The 15,329-nt window shown below is 35.2% G+C and overlaps 1 protein-coding gene across 2 annotated transcripts in view; it reads left to right on the top strand.

The window, feature by feature from the left end:
- The window catches only part of CNBD1 (cyclic nucleotide binding domain containing 1), a 563,418-nt gene that overhangs the window by 20,753 nt on the left and 527,336 nt on the right, over window positions 1–15,329 (top strand). The gene's annotated exons all lie outside the window — the stretch shown is intronic.

Raw genomic sequence — 15,329 nt, 5'->3', positions numbered from 1 at the left:
GTTGTAGTTATGCTGATTCTTATTTGTATACTTGGAGAGACTATAATTCATAAGTAGGTTTAGCCTAAAGTTCACTTACAATTAGACTACCTAGCATTCAGGATTTTCCCATGGATACAGCACTGTAAATTTAAAGGATTGGAGAAGAGGAAATCAACTTAGAAATCATCTAGTGGAAACTCCTTAATTTACAGATTGTTAAATGTGCCCAATTGACCCCAAATGTATCTTTAAATTACACACTTTCATGATTTAAAGATAAAAATGATATTGTTTAAAGTACAGTAATTAATTATGATACCAAAAAAGTTGAATGATTATTTTTCTTGCATTGCTTCCTATTAAGGTAAAGTACATCAAATTAGTCGAGTATTAGAAGTTGAAAGAGACAGTTATGATTTTAAGGAGACTCCTGGACAAGATCAAAACTTTAATTAATTAATTAATTTTTATTTTTTTATTTTTATGCTTTTTAGGGCTGCACCTGTGGCATCTGGAAGTTCCCAGGCTAGGGGTTGAATTGGAGCTGCAGCTACTGGCCTACGCCACAGCATTGCAGGATCCCAACCGAGTCTATAACCTACACCACATCACATGGCAATGCCAGATCCTTAACCCACTGAGCAAGGCCAGGGATTAAACCTGCATCCTCATTAATATTATTCAGGTTCATTACCACTGAGCCATGATGGGAACTCCTAATTATAATTATTTTAATTTCAAAATATGTTATCTTTAGTTTCTAAATAAAGGTGCTTTGCTAGTTTTGTTGACTTACCAGATATGGACATTATTTTCATAAAAAAGAAGATATGAAGAAATAGATAATTTTTTTAGGGAAAATAAAATTTGGAAGAGATAAGGGAGACAGGAAGAGCTTTAAAAAGATGGCTTATGTATATATAAAAAAAAATTAACTGAGTTGTGATCCCATAAACATTGCTCTGACTGGAATGATGTCCATTTTTATTTTGAACAATTTCCATTGACAGCTACTGATTGGCACTGTCAATCCAAAACAGATTTGTTGTCTTTTTTGCTGGCCAAAAATGTGGGCAGAGACTGAGGAATCTTGTTTTTATTTAATAGGTCAAAAACAAGTTGGAAGTTTATGATTCTAGGTTACCTATTGATGTTATTTTACCTAAAGTTTATACTCCAGAATTGAGCTGTCTGGAGCAGGATTCTTTACCTGAGCATTACCTCTCCTAGGGGGGATTTGGAAATGTTACTCATTTATAGATCACAAAATGACTGAGAGGTAGCACTAAGTTAGGCATTGTGAACAGCAATGTGCCCTAAAATCCTGCACATTTTTCCATCCAAAAGGCCAATAGACCTCTGTGGTATTATAATTTGTAATATGAAGTGTATGTTTGGTTTTCAACCCCATTTCTGGCATACTGCTCCAAAAACCCTTGGAATTTCCTAAGTGATGAGAATGATAAAAGGGGGCCTTTTGTTTTGCTAATGAGGTGACTTTGGGACCCTCCCCCATACCTAAGGGTCCAAGTTGCCAGGGAAACCAACTCTATGATTGGAGGATTGAAACTTTCATTCCTATTTCCTGACCCTGGGCCAATTATTTAATCAATAGTATTTATGTTATGAAGCCTCTTTCTAAACCCAGGACTGGGTTCAAGGAGCATCAGAGTTAGTGAACCTATGGAGGTACTGGGGTAGTGATGCCTGAAGAGAGCATGGAGGTTTTGTGCCCATTCCCACACACCTTACCCTAGGGATCTCTTCTATCTGCATGCTTATCTGTATCCTTTATCATATCCTTTTATAATAACCTGGTCAATGTAAATAAACAGTTTTCCTGAATTCTCTGAACTACTGTAACAAACTGTTCAAACTTGAGGTGGGGATTGTGGGAACCTGTGTTGGCTTCGATAGTTTCCTAATGTTATCTATCTGACACATTTAGGTTAATATATTTGAATACCATGTCGTCAGACTATCCAATGCCTTTTCGCTATGTAAAAGATAAAGTCAAATCTACTTATACATCAAATGGTAACCTCAAACTTCACAAATCTAAAGCAGAACTTTTGACTTTTTTCTTTTCATCTATTAATCTCCTGAACTAACATTTTAATGAATGACAACTGTACAAATTCCAACTGGTTGAGCCCCAAACCTTGGAATCATCAGAGCCTGATCTCTTTTTTTATACACCGTACCCAACCTTAAAGATATTCTGATAGCACCACCCTCAAAATACATCCAGAATATAACGATTTCTTACTACTTCTCTGCTGATACCATCCTAGTCCAGAGCATCAAGGCTCTTACCTAGATTACTGCAATAGCCTGTTGATTGGTTTTCTTACTCCATCCCTTGACCTTTTATAGTCTGTGATTGGCACAGTAGCCAGATGAAACTTGTTAAAATATATATCAAAACATGTCAGAACATTATTTGCTCATAATATTCTAATGGCTTCCATATCACTCAAGGCAAAAGCTAAAATCTTCACTGTGGTTTGCAAGGTTACACATGGTTTCATCCACACTGCATCCCTGACTGCTTCTTCTGGACAATACCCTCTTGCTTGTTTTGCTCTAGTCACAGTGGTCCATTCTCTGTTCCTAACACAAGTAAGTTCCTGCCTCAAGGCCTTCACACTTGTACTTTCTATCTGGAATGCTCTTTCTTCAGATGTCTACTCTCCTTTCTCCCTTATTTCCTTCATTGGTGACTAGCCTATATGAAACAGATACTTTTTAGCTTTTCTTATCCCTGATCGTCTTCATTTCTTAATAGTATATCTGATGTACAGTTACAAATTTTATACTTACAAATTTATCTTTATCAATTCTTCATTCTACATTGAAAACTTCATGAGGACAAAATTTGTTTTATTTGCTGATGTATTCCCAATGATTAGAATAGTATCTGGCACAATGTTGGTGCACAGTAAATATTTGTTGAATAAATCTTTTCTATCTGGTAGTTAAAATCCTTTACAATCTGAAACAATCAATATATATTTGTTACCACTTGCTAATGTGAATATTACTCCTGAGCAAATAACCTCTAAACTCCCAACCTTTATTTATAAATTCATTTATCCTGATATACTTATTAATTTGCCCAATTCCTAGTTTAATTTTACTTATCCTTCAAGGTCTGGATTCTCTTCCATCAAACTTCATAGTTTTTTTTTTAAATTATTATAGTTGATTTACAATGTTCTGTCAATTTCTGCTGTACAGCAAAGTGGCTCAGTCATACATACCTATACAGGATATACATCCTGTTTCTCATACTATCTCCCATCATGTTCTATTCCAACATAGCTTTTTATTCCGCTATACGTCTGTGCTAAAAAGACTGTGGGCTGAGAGTCTGAAGGAATGCATTCTAGCCTTTGCTTTACCATTACATATGATTGAAGCTCTTGGAATATCAGTTAAACTCTAAGGCCTTAGTTTTCTCACTTGCAAGGGGAAGGACATGCATTTTATTTGACACAAAAAAAAACCTTTTAGTCTTATTACTATATAAAGCCGAAGTTATATTTCTATCTATATTTTAATCTTAGTGAATGGTAAGATTATCTACCCAGCTGTCCAAGCCAGAAACTTTTAAAACACAGAATCCCATCTTTCCTCCATCTTAGGCACACATTTGATATGGCAATTGTAATCACACTATTTATAAAAGCTTTTATTTTGGGACATTTTCCACATTTAGAGCCTAGTTTCCCAGTGACTTTCCCTTTCCTCCCAGCCATGGCATGATTTGTAGTTTCTTGACTACACCCTCATCATGTTATTGAGAGCCTTGTACTTTTAATCATATTGATTTTTCTGTCTGAAATATCATCCTCCCACTCATCCTCATTCACCAATAAATAGGTGAACTAACCTTTTTATTCAATCTGAAATCTCCTTTTCTAAGAAGAGTTTTCTTGATTTCCACTTTACTCTGCATTTTTTTTCTATCAGAACACTCCTGATAATTTCTTATTCATTTGTTTAAAGTCTCTTTCTATATTTTGATATAGGTTGCTCCCTGAAGGCTGCATTCATTGGATTAGCCCAGTATGACATTAAAAATAATACTAAAAATGACTATGGTTTAAGTAAAAGCTTTTTCATCCTTACTTAATAGTCTGAAGGTGACACTCTGGTTGTGTGTAGAAGTTCTAGCCCATGAAATCAATCAAGCATGTTTACTGGCCTCATGTTGGTGTTTTGATATCAGCTTATCATCATTTTCTTCTCAATATGATTGAAGACAGCCACTACCATATCTGGTTTCTACTCCATGGAAAAGAAAACTGTGAAGTCAAGGAAAGCAATTTCCTATTTGTCAAAAGGAGGCAGAATTTCTGCAATCACTTCTTACATTCCCCTGGCAAGAACCTTATCTTAGGCCAAATTCAGTTGAAAAGAGGCTGGGAAATGCAGTCTTTATTAAGTCTGGGAAAAAGTGGACAGTGAATTTGAGTGGGGTCAAAAAAAATCCTATTGTACTAATCCATCTGTTACTAGAACCTAGAATACCCTAGGGGCTCAATAAATGTTTTTAGTTAAAAAGAGAATGTATTGTAATTCTTTATTCTGGTTTTGATCTCTTTATTATTCTATGTAGATATTTGGAAATATCTATAGATATATATTTTCAAGTTTATTAATCTCTCATACAGCTGTCTCTAATTTTTAACCCATTCATTGTTTTTAATTTTAATAATTATAATTTTCATTTTGAGGAGGTCCACAAATTAGCCTGGTCATTCCTGATAGTCTTTTGTTGTTGATCATCATTGTAATTTCACCTTTTATTTCTATAATCTTTTATACCCTCATGTTTTATACTCTATATCTAGCACATTAAGAATTATGGACTCTAAGAGTGCAAATCTTATGTTTGTTGCTTCTGCTGACATGCACTCATGGTAGCTGGCCTTTATAGGTAATCTTTCCATGAATTTTTTTTCTTGACATATAATAATGTATGACCTAAATTGTGCTAAATTTTCCCCAGAAATAATTTATATCTGTCTCTACTTTGAGCCAGGTTGCTACCATCAAGCTAGGACTACTTCATTCTTTTCCTAGTCCTTCTTCAAAGCAGGTTCTCAGGCTGGGGTCCCCTTTTTTATCCTGGGCCAAGGCTCACATTCTTTTGAGCAGTGCTCTTATCCAGTGACTGCTCTCTACATGACCTTATCCTTCTTCTGTGCTCATTGCTCACATCACGGTCAGTTTCACTGATGTTTTCTTACCACCTTTGGTAGTCCTTGGTGATCTTGATTACCTCTTGTAAGACATACAGTTCACCAAAGACTTATGAAGATATGTGCAACAAGAGGATTTTTCAGAGAATCAAGACTGTCATGATGTAAGGAACTTGAAGATTTTTCTTTTCTTTTTTTTTTGTCTTTCTAGTACTGCACTTGCGGCATATGGAGGTTCCCAGGCTAGGGGTAGAATTGGAACTACAACTTCTGGCCACAGCCATAGCAACACAGGATTCAAGCTGCATCTGTGACCCACACCACAGCTCATGGCAACGCCAGATCCTTAACCCACTGAGCAAGGCCAGGGACTGAACCTGCATCCTCATAGATGCTAGTCGGGTTCATTAACCACTGAGCCATGACGGGAACTCCAGATTTTTCTTTCTAAGGTAAAATATTCTATACTACAGGACAATGAGTAGCAGGTATTTCATCTTTAACGTTCTGTTCCAGTGATGAAACATCTCCTTCAAATTGATGGTCTAGGTCCTTTTTTTAATAATGAAATCTCTTTCTCATGGATAGAATACTCTAGTACCAATAACATTTGCTTTGACATGAGTTTAATTCAAAAATGGTACTATAGGAGATAAGGACTTAAATTCTTATCCCCTTTCCATTGAAAATGGAGTTTATATCCCAACATTTTAAATAAAATAAATAATTTTTTAGTAGTGCTATATATTCTGTACTTTAATTTATGTTAATAGTTATAATTTTTACATGATAATATATTTTCAACAGTGAGCCAGCATTTACATTTGTCTATAATTGTCCTATAGGTAGCTGTCCTATAAATAGGTAGAGGTAAAAATATAAATAAGAGGTTGAAATACCTTAAATAAGGATAAAACACAACTTCAGCTTTAAAAATTTTAATTATATGTTTCAGGCATACAGCATTACACTTAAACGTCTGTATACACTACAGAGTGATCACCCCTTCTACTTACCATCCATCATCATACAGTTGATCTTCTTCCATTTTATTGCTCCACTCCCTTTGTCTCTGGTAATCATTAATCTGTTCTCTGTGTCTATGAGTTTGTTTTTATTTTATTTTGTTCATTTTTTTTTAGATTCATCATGAGTGAAATCATATAGTATTTGTCTTTCTCTGTCTGACTTATTTCACTTAGCATAGTACATTTGAGGTCCATCCACATTGTCACAAATGGCAGGATTTCTTTCCTTTTATGGCTCAGTATAATTCCATTATTTGTACATACTGCAACTTCTTCATCCATTCATCCATTGATGGACACATGTTGGTTCCCTATCTTGGCTATTTTAAATAATGCTAGAGTAAACATTGGAGTGCACAATTTTTTTCAAAGTAAGGTTTTGTGTTCTTTGGATAAACACCTAGAAGTAGAATAGCTGGGTCATATAGTAATTCTATTCATAACCTTTTGAAGAATCTCTTTACTGCTCTCCACAGTGATTGCACCAATTTATAGTCCCACTGACAGCTTGAGAGGATTCCCTTTTCTCCACATTCCCTCAAATATTTGTTAGTGCTTGTTTTTTATACCCTTCTAACTGATGTGAGGTGTTATTTCCTGTGGCTCTGATTTGAATTTCCTTGATAACTAGTGATATTGAACATCTTTTAATGTGTCTGACAGCAATATGTATGTCTTCTTTGGAAAAAGCTCAGTTCAGATGTTTTGCCCATTATTTAAGAAGGTTAATAAATAATTTGAGATATGTTTCCTCTAAACCCATTTCATAGACAGTTTGTTTTAATCATAAATGATTTTGAATTTTGTGAAATCTTTTTTATACATCTATTCAGATGATCATATGGTCTTTATCCTTCATTTCATTAATGTGATATATCACATTAATTGCTTTGAGGATGTCGAACGATCATTGCATCTATAGGGATAAATCTCTCTTGATCATATATCCTGATTATCATGTATGATAATTTTTAATGTATTGTTAGATTTGATTTACAAATGTTTTGTTGAGAAATTTTACATATATGTTCAATGATATTGGCCTTTAATTTTTTTCTATAATGATTTTTATTTTTTCTGTTATAGCTGATTTACAGTTTTCTGTCAATTTTCTACTGCACAACAATATACATACATAGTTACATTCTTTTTTCTCACATTATCATGCTCCATCACAAGTGATCAGACATAGTTCCCATTGCTATAAAACTGGACCCAGTACTTATCCATTCCAAAGGCAATAGTTTGCATGTATTAACCCCCAATACCCAGGCCCTACCATTCCCTCCCCCTCCCTCTCAGCAAACACAAGTCTGTTCTCCATGTTCATGATTTTCTTTTCTGTGGAAAAGTTCATTTGTGCCATATATTAGATTCCAGATATGTGATATCATATGGTATTTGGCTTTCCATTTCTGACTTGCTTCACTCAGTATGAGAGTCTCTAGTTTCATTCATGTTGCTGCAAATGGCATTATTTTGTTCTTTTTATGGCTAAGTAGTATTACATAGTGTATATATACCACATCTTCTTAATCAAATCATCTGTCAATGTGACTTTTAGGTTGTTTCCCTGTCTTGGCTATTGTGAATAGTGTTGCAATGAACATGCAGGTACATGTGTCTTTTATAAGGAAAGTTTTGTCTGGATATATGCCCAAGAGTGGACTGCCGGGTCATATGATAGTTCTATATATAATTTTCTTAGGTACCTCCATACTGTTTTTCATAGTGGTTGTACAAATTAACATTTCCACCATAGTGCAGGAGGGTTCCCTTTTCTTCACACCCCCTCTGGCATTTGTTATTTGTGGACTTATTAATGATGGCCATTCTGACTGGTATGAGGTGGTATCTCATGGTAGTTTTGATTTGCATTTCTCTCATAACATTTAGAGAGCATTTTTTCATGTGCTTGTTGGCCATATGCATCTCTTCCTTGGAGAAATGTCTATTCAGGTCTTTTGCCCATTTTTTTCCATTGGGTTGCTGGCTTTTTTACTGTTGAGTTGTATAAGTTATTTGCATATTCTAGAGATTAAGCCCTTATCAGTTGCATCATTTGAAACTATTTTCTCTCATTCTGCAAGTTGTCTTTTTTTTTTATGATTTCCTTTGCTGTGAAAAACCTGTCAGTTTGATTAGGTTCCATTGGTTTATTTTTGCTTTTATTTTTGTTGCCTTGGGAGATTGACCTGAGAAAACATTTGTAAGGTTGATGTCAGAGAATGTTTTGCCTATGTTCTCTTATAGGGGTTTGATGGTCTTCTGTTATGTCCAAGTCTTTAAGCCATTTCTTTTTTTTATTTTATATTTTTATTTTTTTATATCCAATTTTTTATTACTCAATGAATTTATTACTTTAACAGTTGTAAATGATCATCACATTTATTTTTGTGCATGGTGTGAGAATGTGTTCCAGTTTCATTGATTTATATGCAGCTGTCCAGGTTTCCCAGCAACATTTGCTGAAAAGACTATCTTTTTCCCATTTTATGTTCTTGCCGCCTTTGTCAAAGATTAGTTGACTGAAGGTGTCTGGGTTTATTTCTCGTTCTCTATTCTGTTCTGTTGGCCTGTGTGTCTCTTTTCGTATCAGTATCACACTGTCTTGATTACTGTGGCTCTGTAATATTGCCTAAAGTCTGGGACAGTTATGCCTCCTGCTTGGTTTTTGTTTCTCAGGATTGCTTTTGCAATTTTTGGTCTTTTGTGATTCCATATAAATTTTTGGATTATTTGTTCTAGTTCTGTGAAAAATGTCCTGGGTAATTTGATAGGGATTGCATTGAATCTGTAGATTTGCTTTGGGTATTATGGCCATTTTTGCAATAGTAATTTTTCCAACCCAGGAGCATGGAATATCTTTCCATTTCTTTACATCTTCTTTAATTTCCTTGATTAATGTTTTATAGTTCTCTGCATATAAGTCCTTTACCTCCTTGGTCAGGTGTATTCCCAGGTATTTGATTTTTTGGGGTATAATTTTAAAGGGTATTGTATTTCTGTATTCCTTTTCCGATATTTCATTGTTAGTATACAGAAATGCGACTGATTTCTGAATGTTAATCTTATATCCTGCTACTTTGCTGAATTTGTTGATCAGTTCAAGTAGTTTTTGTGTTGAGTCCTTAGGGTTTTCTCTATTTAGTATCATGTCATCTGATACAGTGACAGTTTTACCTCTTCTCTTCCAATTTGGATATCTTTTATTTCTTTTTTTGTCTGATTGCTGTGGCTAGTACTTCCAATATTATGTTGAATAAAAGTGGTGAGAGTGGGCAGACTTGTCTTCCTCCAGGTTTTAGCAAGAAGACTTTCATCTTTTCTCCATTGAGTTTTATATTTGCTGTATTTTTGTCATTAATTGCTTTTAGTATATTAAGGTATGTTCCCTCTATACCCACTTTAATAAGATTTTTTATCATGAATGGATGTCGGACTTTGTCAGATGCTTTTTCTGCATCTATTGAGATGATCATGTGGTTTTCGACTTTTCTTTTACTTTATTTTATTTTATTTTATTTTCCCACTGTACAGCAAGGGGGTCAGGTTATCCTTACATGTATACATTACAATTACAGTTTTTCCCCCACCATTTCTTCTGTTGCAACATGAGTATCTAGACATAGTTCTCAATGCTATTCGACTTTTCTTTTGTGCGGGGAGCCGAGGAGATACAGGAGGCTGAGGAAGGGAACTAGCCTGACGGGCACAGTTCCGAAGGCAGGGTTCCTACTGAGGGAAAAAAGCCTACCCGCCGGCACAGTTCAGAGGGCAGGTATAGAAATAGGGAATGGGGCTTACCCAGCGGGCGGCACAGTTCCGAGGGCAAGTTCTAAAAATAATGAGGCTCACCTGCTAACCTGACAGCAATGGCTACAATAACAAAATGAAGGCTTTTGCACAACAGTGCAAGAATAAAAATCGCTTCTTGGAAAAATCAGTCTTTCCTGTTATTTACTTATTATTCAGTCTTTCCTGTTATTTGTTTGTTATTTTTTGTTATTTTCCTATATTGTTTTGTGATTCAATAAAATTGGAACAACAAAAATTGGAACAGTAATAAAATAGTAAGAGTTTTCACCTTGGTGAAATTCCCCCTATTCAGATCTAATGTAAGCAAAAACAAAGTGTTCATTGGTTTGTTACAAGTAAGAATAGGTTTTAGAGTTAGGTAATTGTGGAGTGTACAATAGGTTAGAATAGATTAGACATACATTATTCTTGGTGGAAAAAATAATAATCTTGCTTTTAATAAGTTTTGTAGTTTTATGAAATTAAGTTGCTTTGATATAAAAAATATTTTCTCATACTGTCCCCTGACTATAATGCTTTGAAGTTAGTACCCCAAGCTTTAATCTAAAAAATGAGTTTTTGTAAATGTTAAATTCTTGTGCTTGTGACCTTTCTATTGTTAAAGATTAGCTTAAAACAATAATGGGTGGCTCTTGCTGAGAGTAACCACAAGACGTTTTATACCGAATTGCCTTATTTTCATATAATGTTTTTTCCATATAATATTTTGTACCCATTATAATTTTACATGATGCATTGTATCCATTAGTTTTAATTAAAATTCTTAGAACACAATGTATATCTACTGTACCATGTAGTCTGAAATTTATTTTATTTTATTTTATTTTTTTTTCATCTTTTTTTTTTTTTGCCATTTCTTGGGCCGCTTCCGCGGCATATGGAGGTTCCCAGGCTATGGGTCGAATCGGAGCTGTAGCCACCGGCCTACGCTAGAGCCACAGCAACGCAAGATCTGAGCCGCGTCTGCAACCTACACCACAGCTCACGGCTGTAGTCTGAAATTTAACCTTTGAAAATATGATTTAAGCACTGTGATGTAAGATACAATTAAGCAGTCTATATAAACCGTTACCTGTGCTAATAAAATTTGAGCAGTCCAGCACTCTGAAAGAAGGGACAAAGAGGCTGTCTCCGTGTGCTTCGCTGACACTTGTACATCCCCGGAGGGACACCCTGGCTGCTGGAGCTGGACTCCGGCACTTTTGTTAATGTGGGATATGATGTTGATTGATTTGCATACGGTGAACCATTCTTGTGCACCTGGGATGAATCCCACTTGGTCGTGGTGTATAATCTTTTTTATATGTTGTTGGATTCAGTTGGCTAAAATTTTGCTGAGAATTTTTGCGTCTATATTCATCAGAGATCCTATAGTTTTCTTTTTTGGTGGTATCTTTGGTTTTGGAATTAGGATGATGGTGGCATCATAGAATGTCTTTGGTAGTGTTCCTTCTTCTTCAAACTTTTGGAAAATTTTAAGGAGGATGGGTGTAATTTCCTCTTTGTATGTTTGGTACAATTTGCCTGTGAAGCCATCTGGCCCTGGACTTTTATTTGTGGGGAATGTTTTTACGACATATTCAATTTAATTTCTAGTGATCAGTCTGGTCAGTTAATCTATTCTTGATTCAGTTTTGGCAGGCTGTTAAGTCTCTAGAAAGGTGTCCATTTCTTCTAGGTTGTCAAATTTGTTGGCATAAAATTGTTCATCGTATTCTCTTATTTTTTTTTTTTTTATTTTTGCAGTATACATTGTGATTTCTCCTTTTTCTCCTTTTTTATTTGGGTTTTTCCTCTCCTCTTCTTGGTGAGTCTGGCCAGAGATTTGTCAATTTTGTTTATCTTTTCAAAGAACCAGCTCTTGGTTTTATTGATTTATTCTATTGTTTTTATAATCCCTATTTTATTGTTTTTCTCTCTGATATCTATGATTTCCTTCCTTTCCTTCCTTTGTTTGTCCTTCTTTTTCTAATTCATTTAGGTGGTGGCTTAAGTTGTCAATTTGGGTTTATTCTTCTTTTTAGAGGAAAGCCTGTATTGCTATGAATTTCCCTATGAGCACTGCTTTTGTGGCATCCCATAGATTTTGAGTGGATGTGTCTTCATTATCATTTGTCTCGAGGTATTTGTTAATTTCCTTCTTCATTTCCTCATTGACCAGTTGTTTTTTTAGTAGCATGTTGTTTAGTCTCCATGTAGTCAATTTTGTTTCTTTTCCTGTGGTTGATTCCTAGTTTCATGCCATTGTGGTTAAAGAAGATACTTGAAATAATTTCTATACTCTTAAATTTGTTGAGGTTAGCTTTGTGCCCCCATATGTTATTGATCCTTGAGAATGTTCCATGTGCACTAGAGAAGTATGTATATTCTGATTTTTTTTGGATGTAATGTCCTGAAAATGTTGATTAAATCTAATTTTTCTATTGGGTCATTTAGGATCTCTGTTGCCTTATTGATTTTCTGTCTGAGAATCTGTCTATTGATGTGAGTGGGGTGTTAAAGTATCCCATGATTATTGTATTCCCATCAATTTCTCCTTTTATGGCCGTTAGTATTTATTGTAGGTATCTGGGTATTCCTATATTAGGGGCATATATATTGATGATTGTAATATCCTCTTCTTGAATGGATCCTTTGCCATTAAATAATGTCCTTCTTTGTCTTTCTACATGGCATTCATTTTATTTTATTTTTCATTTTTTTAATTTTTTTTACTTTTATTCATTTTTTATTTTTATTTTTCATCACTCAATGAATTTATTACATTTATAGTTGTACAATTATAATCACAATCCAATTTTATAGGATTTCCAACCCACACCCCCGACACATCCCCCCATCCCCCAAACTGTCTCCTTTATAAGCCATATGTTTTTCAAAGTCTGTGAGTCAGTATCTGTTCTGCAAAGAAGTTCATTCTGTCCTTTGTTCAGTGATAGCATTTGATGTTGGTGTCTCACTGTCTGACTGACTTCACTTAGCATGATAATTTCTAAGTCCATCATGTTGCTAAAAATGCTGCTATTTCATTCTTTCTCATGGCCGAGTAGTATTCCATTGTGTGTATGTACCACTTCTTGATCCACTCCTCTGTCAATGGACATTTAGGTTGTATCCATGTCTTGACTATTGAAAACAGTGCTGCAATAAATATTGGAGTACATGTGTCTTTTTGAGTCAAGGTTTTCTCTGGGTAGATGCCCAGGAGTGAGACTGCTAGATAAAATGGTAGTTCTATTTTAGTTTTCTGAGGAAGCTCTGTACTGTTTTCCACAGTGGTTGCACCAACTTACATTCCCACCAGCAGTGTAACAGAGTTCCTTTTTCTCTACATCCTCTCCAACACTTATTGTCTGTAGACATTTTTTTTTTCATAATTACCTTAATTTTACTTTTTCATTTATTTTTTCCCGCTGTACAGCATGGGGATCAAGTTACTCTTACATGTACACACTTTTTTCCCACCATTTGTTCTGTTGCAATATGAGTATCTAGACATATTTCTCAATACTACTCAGCAGGATCTCCTTGTAAATCTATTCTAAGTTGTATCTGATAACCCCAAGCTCCCAATCCCTCCCACTCCCTCCCTCTCCCATCGGGCAGCCACAAGTCTATTCTCCAAGTCCATGATTTTCTTTTCTGTGGAGAAGTTCATTTGTGCTGGATATTAGATTCCAGTTCTGTGATATCATATGGTATTTGTCTTTGTCTTTCTGACTCATTTCATTCAGTATGAGAATCTCTAGTTCCATCCATGTTGCTACGAATGGCATTATTTTGTTCTTTTTTTATGGCTAAGTAGTATTCCATTGTGTATATATACCACATCTTCTGAATCCAGTCATCTGTTGACGGACATTTGGGTTGTTTCCATGTCCTGGCTATTGTGAATAGTGCTGCAATGAACATGCAGGTGGATGAGTCTCTTTTAAGTAGAATTTTGTCTGGATATATGCCCAAGAGTGGGATTGTGGGGTCAAATGGAAGCTCTATGTATAGATTTCTGAGGTATCTCCAAACTGTTCTCCATAGTGGCTGTACCAGTTTACATTCCCACCAACAGTGCAGGGGCTTCCCTTTTCTACACAACCCCTCCAGCACTTGTTACTTGAACTGATTAATAAATTCAGCAAAATAGCAGGATATAAGATTAACATTCAGAAGTCAGTTGCATTTCTGTATACCAGCAATGAACTATTAGAAAAGGAATACAAAAATATGATACCTTTTAAAATTGCACCTCACAAAATCAAATACCTCGGAATACACCTGACCAAAGAGGTAAAGGACCTATATGCCGAGAACTATAAAACTTTAATCAAAGAAATCAAAGAAGATGGAAAGAAATGGAAAGATATTCCATGTTCATGGATTGGAAAAATCAATATTGTAAAAATGGCCATACTACCCAAAGCAATCTACAGAGTCAATGCAATCCCTATCCAAAAACCAAGGACATTTTTCACAGAACTAGAACAAACAATCCACAAATTTATATGGAACCACAAAAGACCCAGAAGCACCAAAGCAAGCAGGGGGCATAACTTTCCCAGACTTCAAGAAATATTATAAAGCCACAGTCATCAAAACAGTGTGGTACTGGTACCAAAACAGACAGACAGACCAATGGAACAGAAGAGAGAACCCAGAAATAAACCCTGACACCTACGATCAATTAGTCTTTGACAAGGGAGGCAAGAACATAAAATGGGAAAAAGAAAGTCTATTCAGCAAGCATTGTTGGGAAACCTGGACAGATGCATGCAAAGCAATGAAATTAGAACACACCCTCACACCATGCACAAAAACAAACTCAAAATGGCCGAAACACTTAAATATAAGACAAGACACCATCAAACTCCTAGAAGAGAACATTGGCAAAACACTCTCTGACATCAACATCATGAATATTTTCTCAGGTCAGTCTCCCAAAGCAATAGAAATTAGAGCAAAAATAAACCCATGGGACCTCATCAAACTGAAAAGCTTTGCACAGCAAAGGAAATCAAAAAGAAAACAAAAAGACAACTTTCAGAATGGGAGAAAATAGTTTCAAATGATGCAATGGACAAGGGCTTAATCTCCAGAATATATAAGCAACTTATACAACCCAATAGCAAAAAAGCCAATCAACCAGTGGAAAAATGGGCAAAAGACCTGAATAGACTGTTCTCCAAGGAAGATACACAGATGGCCAGCAAACACATGAAAAAATGCTCAACATCACTTTTTATAAGAGAAATGCAAATCAAAACTACCACGAGGTACCACCTCATACCAGTCAGAA

This window comes from Sus scrofa, chromosome 4, assembly GCF_054392235.1.
Source record: "Sus scrofa isolate SSC_HxYL_T2T_F1_AM1 chromosome 4, Sscrofa_HxYL_maternal_Yorkshire_Landrace_v2.0, whole genome shotgun sequence".
Classification (NCBI taxonomy): domain Eukaryota; kingdom Metazoa; phylum Chordata; class Mammalia; order Artiodactyla; family Suidae; genus Sus; species Sus scrofa.
The sequence above is the reverse complement of the archived record's forward strand: the minus strand, read 5'-3'. Positions and strand labels throughout refer to the sequence as shown.